Here is a 7,558-nt window from a genome sequence, read left to right as displayed (position 1 = left end):
TTCCATTTTCATTGGGCCTTTGTGTAATTTTAATATCAGGGTAATAATGGGTTCCTAAGTAGAGTTAGAAACTTTTTTAGCTTCTATTTTATTGACTAATTTGAGCAGTACTGGTATTAATTTTTCTTTGAATGCCTGGTAGAATTCTGTGCTTAATTCACCTGGCCCTGGATTTAATGGAGGAAGGGGTGATTAAGAGATTTTAATAAATTCTTTTATTTTATGGGTTATTAAATTACAAATTGCTTATTTGATCTTGATTTAACTCTGGTTGTTTGTATATATCATGGAATTCTTCCATTTCTTTTAGTTTTCCAATTTGATGGAGTACTGATTTTTAAAGAATAGCCTATGATTTCTTTATTTCCTTAATGTTCCCCTTCATCTCTAATTTTATTAATTTGAAACTGCTCTTGGCATCTTTAGTTCATTTGGCTGAGGATTTGTCAATCTTGCTGTTTTTCTCAAGGAACCAACTCTTCATTCTTTGTGATTTCTGTTTGTTTCTGTTTTTATAGATTTCAGCCCTGCATTTGTTTTTTTCTTACTGTCTACTATGTTGGGGCATTATTTCTTCCTGGTATTTAGAGCTTTCACCTGTGCCAGAAAGTTATTAATATGAAATCTCTCCAGTTTATTTTTGTTTACATAGGAATTTAGTACTATGAGTTTGCCACCCATCATTTTGGTGGGTGCCATCACACACAGATTGGTTGTGTCATGTTCACTTTTTCATTCTACTCTAGAAAGTATTTAGTTTCTTGATTTCTGTCTTAACACATTTTTATTCAGTAGTAAGTTGTTCAGTCTTCCTGTGTTTCATGTACTTTCTGTTTCTGTTAATACCCAACTCTAATTCATGGAGGTCACACAGGATGCAGGGCATTATTTCAATTGTTCCACCTCTGTTAAGACTTGCTTTCTGTCTCTTTATGGGCTTAATTTTGGAGAAATTTCCACGAACTGTTGAGGAGAAAGTGTATTTAGTGATTAAGTGGAATATTCTGTAGATGTCTGCTAGATACATTTGATTTACGATGTTATTGAACTCCAGGATTTCTCTGGTTTTTCTCTGGATGACAAGTTTGTTGGTGAGAGTTGGGTATTAAAAGCATCTTCTATCACTGTGTGAGGGTCAATAAATGATTTATTTATGGTAGTGTTTCTTTTATGAACGGGGACTTGAGTGCCTTGTATTTGATGCATAAATGTTTAGAATTGCAATACCCTTTTAGTGGATTTTTCCTTTGATAAGTATATAATGTTCTTCCCCATCTCTTGGTTTCATATCTATTTTTCAGAAGCAAGCCACACTTACTTCCTTCTTGGGTTTATTTACTTGGACTGCCTTTCCCCATCTTTTTATACTGGGGTGATGTCTAACTTAAGGTCTGTTTCTTGGATTCAGCAGAAGGATGGAATTTGTTTTCTAAATCAATCTGTTAGTCTGTGTCTTTTTGTTGGGGAACTGGGAACACTGATGTTGAGAGTTATCAATGATCAATGTTTATTAGAATTCTTGCATTTGTTGCTGCTGTTGTTGTGGTGTGGGGTTTACTGTTGAGATTTATTTATTCCTTGTGTCTCAGGTGTGGTTAACCTCTTATGATTGAAGTTTTCTGCATGGTGCTTATATATTTCAGTAGGCAACTTCTGTAAGTTGGGGGATTTTTTACTATGCTTTTTGTTAAAAATGTTTTCTATGAACTTGACCTTTACATCTCTATTATTCATAAGTTTTATCTTCTTATAATGTGAAATGTCCTGTATGTTTTGTTCCTGGACATTTTTAGATTTAACATTCTTTTGACTGAGCTATCCATTTCTTGTATCCATGATCTGAAATTCTCTTTTCCATGTCCTTTAATGTGTTAGTGTTATATGTGGGCTCCCTGGTAGAGAATGCTTATGCAGATAGGCAGGTGACCCAAAAGAGTCATTAGATAGTCTAGAAGGAAAGGCTAAGAGGGAGGCTAGTGTTGTATCAAAAGATAGAATCCTCAGGGAATGGAGGTAGGGTGGGAGGAGGGGCTTCAGCAAATAGGCTGCTACAGGATTAAGAGTAAGTTTTGATAGTTCTGAGTGGAGGACAGGCAGCATAGTGAAAATTGCCTAGCTGTGTGTCAGCCCAGTGTGTTCACTGGATGTCCCCAGTGGAAAGTATTTCTGTGGATAGATGGCTAACACAAAAGAATGGAGTTGTGTGAGAAGGGCAGGCTCTGTTATCTTATTCCTGGTGAGTTTGTTAGGGGCTCGTTCCATATTTATTCCTAGGACTTTTAGCAATTTGGGTCTCTGTTGCCATGGTGTTCTCCATTCTAGATCTCCTGCAAAGAGTGTGTTCAGAGACTTGGAAGTCATATAGTCTCATAGTCTTGCATGTTCCATTGTTAAGATTTCTACAACATGGTCCTATGAACAGAACAGGACATCTCTCTTTCCTTGTTGTCACTTCCCAGGATTCCTATCATTCCTGCTTTCTTTCCTTGCCCAGCTTAGGTACAGTGGCTCCATGTAGGAGGTGCTCTTTTTGGTTAAAAGCTTGTGATTTGTCAACTTCTATGGCCCATCTTTATTTTGTCCTATATGAAAAACAAAAGCAAGTGTGAGAAGCTACCTACTCACTCTTACATCATGAAACTCTATAACACTGGATATGTGCTCCAAAAATTGCAGCATCTCACCATTACTATTGAAGTCCTGAGAAGTGGTAAAAAGTCCACATGGATGGAGAGCCACTGGGAGAACTGAAGTATCCAGCAGTCGGCAGTCATACAATATGTGTGATACACCCTATTAGACACTTCTAAAGGATTGAAGGAGCTGAAGTGGCTTGTAACCCCATAAGAACAACAATACCAACCAACCAGAACTCCCAGGGACTAAACCACTCCCCAAAGACTATACATGGACTGACCCACGGCTCCAACTGCATATGTAGCAGAGGATGGCCTTATTGGGCACCAATGGGAGGAGAAACCCTTGGTCCTGCCAAGGTTAGACTCCCCCAGTAAAGGGGAATGTTATGGCTAGGAGGCAGGAAGGGTAGGTGGTTCAGAACTATGTTGACATAGGTAGCTATGTACAACAGGAGACAACACCTTACAGATCCTTCCCTCCCTCCAGATCACACTTAAACTCTAAGCAAATAAGCACTACTCACAAGGAGCTAAAATAAGTCAAAGGGGCTTTGTTGGGAAGATTGACACTTTTATTCAGAGATGCTGATAGTTTACCAGAGAACATGAGTGACAAAGAACTCTTATTTCAGCTCACAGAACACAACGGAGCCAATGCTGTCAGTCTTTTCCATATCTTAGCATCAGGCAGATAAAGAGATTTTGTTTAACGAATAAAAAAGTCAGCACTCAAAATATAGGGATGGTAGATGAAATACTAGCAAGAAAACTATAAGTAATAGACTTAAAACTATTCCATTTTGTGTGGAATTAGGCTCATAGTTTATCAGTAAAGTTTTTACAAATGATATGCTTTAAAATATCAAAGCCTGTGTATTTTCAACATTGTGAAAGTGTCAAGTCTTGTAATTTTCTTTTCAGATATAAATACAATTACTGTCAGTTGTGAATTGAAATATCACTATTGCTGAGATTTTAGCTTAAAAACTTACCTGAAAATTAGTCAAAAAGCTTACTTATTTATCCAATAAACTCTCGCTTAACTACTCTACAAGTATAATTACATGGTAACATTATATTTTTATAAATCTTTTCATTTATAAATGTATTCATAATATATTTTATGAAGAAATTGCCTTGAACTTTTAAAATCATTATATTTAAAATGGACTCTATCATACCAATTTTTTTTGTGAGTGCAGTGAACTTTATTGATGATATTCAAGAGAGAAGAGAGGGCTCCCTAGGTCCCTCCTGTTATTATGGGGGTCTGGGACAGAATTGTGAGGGAGATGCTCAGTGTTAGGGGCTGAGTTGGGATGGGGACTCCTCACCACTGAGGGCTTCTCTCTTGCTCTCAGTATCCTTGCTAGGCTGGGGTGAGTGGCCCAGGGTTTCTTACTCCTTGGAGGACATGTAGGCCATGAGGTCCACCACCCTGTTGCTGTAGCCGTATGCATTGTCATATCAGGAAATGAGCTTTACAAAATTGTCATTGAAAGCAATGCCAGCCCCAGCATCCAAAGTGGAAAAGTAAGAGTTGCTGTTGAAGTCGCAGGAGACTCAACAGCCCAGGATTCCCTTTAGTTGGCCCTCGGATGCCCGCTTCACTACCTTCTTAATGTCATCATACTTGGCAGGTTTCTCCAGGCGGCATGACAGATTCACAATGGATACACTGGGGGTAGGAACATGGAAGGCCATGTCAGTGAGCTTCCCATTCAGCTCTGGGATGACCTTGCCCACAGCCTTGGCAGCACCAGTGGATGCAGGGATGATGCTCTGGGCTGTCCCACGGCCATCATGCCACAGCTTTCCAGAGGGGCCATCCACAGTCTTCTGAGTGGCAGTGATGGCATGGACTGTGGTTATGAGCCCTTCCACGATGACAAAGTTGTCATGGATGACCTTGGCTGGAGGGCTAAGCAGTTGGTGGTGCAGGATGCATTGCTGACAATCTTGAGGGCGTTGTCATATTTCTCATGGTTCATACCAATCACAAACATGGGGGCATCGACTGAAGGGGCAGAGATGGTGACCCTTTTGGTCTCACCCTTCAAGTGATCCCAGCCTTCTCCATGGTGGTGAAGATGCCATAGACTCCACGACATATTCAGCACCAGCGTCACCCCATTTGATGTTAGCGGGATCTCACTCCAGGAAGATGATGATGGGCCTCCCGTTGATGACAAGCTTCCCATTCTCAGCCTTGACTGTGCCGTTGAATTTGCCATGGGTAGAGTCATACTGGAACATGTAGACCATGTAGTTGAGGTCAATGAAGGGGTCGTTGATGGCAACAATGTTCACTTTGCCAGATGCAGAGCAGAAGGCAGCCTCGGTAACCAGGAGTCCAATTCCGCCAAATCTGTTCACACCGGCCTTCACCATCTTGTCTATGAGATGAGGCTGGCATTGGACGAGAAGATGCAGCTGTCTCTGGAACAGGGAGGAGCAAAGAGCCACACAGATTTTTTTCTTTTCTTTTTTTTTTTCGGAGCTGGGGACCGAACCCAGGGCCTTGCGCTTGCACACAGATTTTTAATATAAGATCTTTGCTACATGTTGAGCAATCAGAGGTGTGTTCCTCAGAAACACACTATGTGATGAATGTTAGCATAAAATATGTTTGTCTTACTCAATTTCTGCTATTACTACTGAAAACTCGAGTGCAAGTAATTCATAAAGAAAATGTATATAGCTCATGGATCTAGAGTCTAAAAATCCCAAGTAAAGTAAGTACTTGAGCTGAGACCTTTATGGAACATCAAAATATAGAAAAAGCACTAGAGGGAAAGGAGATGCAGAAAAGAAACAGGCTTACTTTATGATCACCACCTCATATAAGCATGAACCCACTTCTATAGACAAGCACCTGGCAAGGATTTGTCATCAGCCTACATGTTACAGCTACATGTATCATGATACAAGAATAGAAACTGCATGGGCCCAACAACAAGGATTCTAACTTATTGAGATGTCCACCTAACACTTACACAGAATATGCAGATTGCCAGTGAACATAAGCCAAGACTAATTCATGATGCATTGCTATTCCCTGGGTAGATTACACACAGACTTCTACACAGACTGATATGAGATAGCTTCAAGGTTCTTCATAGTTTTAGAATTACTATTTGAATCAGCTGAAGTTTCCAGTGAACTATATGGATACTCAGTACCTTCTATAATCCAATCTAGCTATTTTTTTCACATCCATATGAAAATTAATTCCAAAAGTTTTTAATTGTACTGGATTTAATATGATTTTGCCCTCTGGGTGTCTTATAATTTGTCTGACATTGTAATAGTGTTGGGAAGTAGAGCCTTTAAGAGATCATTAATGTCTGGGATAGGCAAAACATGCTTATTGAGGTATCTCTGGTTGTATTTCTAAGGACCACTGGCATCTAGTCAGCATAAGGAGGAGAATGGCAAAGACCTACCCTAAGGTTGGGCCGCACCAACAAACAGCTTGGGGACCAAAATGGACCCAAACAGTAGAAAGCAGAAGCCTCATCTCAATGAATCTGGTCATAGCCATTGTGGGATAATTTGGCTTCTGATCATATGGACCAATTTAATAGACCCCTTTTTGCAGCTATGTTAGAGTATACTGCTTTGGCTGTTCTGAAGAACCCTTATGTAAAAATTAATTAATAAAGAAAAATATGAGATATTAAAAATGATCAAAGATAAGAAGATCATTTCTCAAGAAGGGTAAAGAAAGAATCACAAGGTAGAGTTTAAAATTAGAGTGATTTCAGAAAGTTAATTTACTCTGGAATTAAGAAATTATAAAAGAATCAACTTCAAAGGAGAAGTGGACTTCGGATTTAGAGAGATTAAAACATGAGTTGCTGAGGAACAGGGTCTGGTGAAGACTGGAGGTGCCATTTTGAGCCATGGAGGTGGCAAAAAAAAGCCCCTGAAACAGCCCAAGAATCAGACCAAGGAGATGGATGAGGATGATATGATTTTCAAGCAGAAACAAGAGGAAGAACAGAAGAAACTTGAGTTGCTAAAAGCCAAGGCCATGGGGAAGGGCCTCCTGGCCACAGGTGGAATTAAGAAATCTGGCAAAAAAAAAAAAAAAGCTGTTCTTCAGAGCTGAGGTGATGGTGACCCTCCTCTTCCACTCCTATTTAAACATCTGGATTCCCTGTCATAAAATCTTTGCCACCAAATAGCTAGAATAAAGCGTTATCCTGAAACCTGTTGTACAATGTAATAAACTTTTGTGAAAAACAAACAAACAAAAGGCACTGAATAAAGTGAACAGTGCAAGGGCTGGTCATCTCTAGTGTTCAGCAATTCCTACCTCAGCTGTGAATTTAAAATGAACCCCGTCTAGAAGCCCACCACAGCCTACTGCTCCATCTTCACTGAACTCTTCATTCTGTACCGCTTTGAATTAAACCAACTCATTTGAAAGCACAAACTAGAGTGGGTTCTTAATGTAGCATGGTGACAGCAGATTTATTCTTTCCCTCTTGGAGTAATTTGATGAGGTAATGAATTAGGGAGGCACGCGGGATGGTGGTCAGAGAGGCAAGGAGAGGACACATTAGAAAGCCAGCTGACAGAGAGTTGCGTTATAGCTTATAAGATGGTTTTCACTTCAAAGTCAAATTCACAAGAGATCAGGTAAGGCAAGGCTGAGGTCTTCACATGATGGAAAGTCTTTAGAATAGGTGCTTTGGTGAGGCCAAAAGAGCATGTAGAATATCTCTTCTAGTGATGGCTGCTCCAGCATCATAGGACAGTGTGTACAACTAGCTTTCAAACACCAGCAGCCTTACCACTGGATGACATGATCAAATGAGGTCCAATGTGCAAAAATGATATATGGATTTTAGCCAAGCTCCATTTTGTTCATCCAAAGTAAACACCAACTGACACATGCTAAGATTCAATTC

The 7,558-nt window shown here is 39.8% G+C and overlaps 1 pseudogene; it reads right to left on the bottom strand.

Moving 5' to 3' along the window:
- Positions 1–3,612: 3,612 nt before the first annotated feature.
- On the bottom strand, positions 3,613–5,097 carry Gapdh-ps61 (Glyceraldehyde-3-phosphate dehydrogenase, pseudogene 61; annotated as a pseudogene).
- Positions 5,098–7,558: the final 2,461 nt, after the last annotated feature.

The sequence above is a fragment of the Rattus norvegicus genome, chromosome 3 (genome assembly GCF_036323735.1).
Source record: "Rattus norvegicus strain BN/NHsdMcwi chromosome 3, GRCr8, whole genome shotgun sequence".
NCBI classification, from domain to species: Eukaryota; Metazoa; Chordata; class Mammalia; order Rodentia; family Muridae; genus Rattus; species Rattus norvegicus.
The sequence above is the reverse complement of the archived record's forward strand: the minus strand, read 5'-3'. Positions and strand labels throughout refer to the sequence as shown.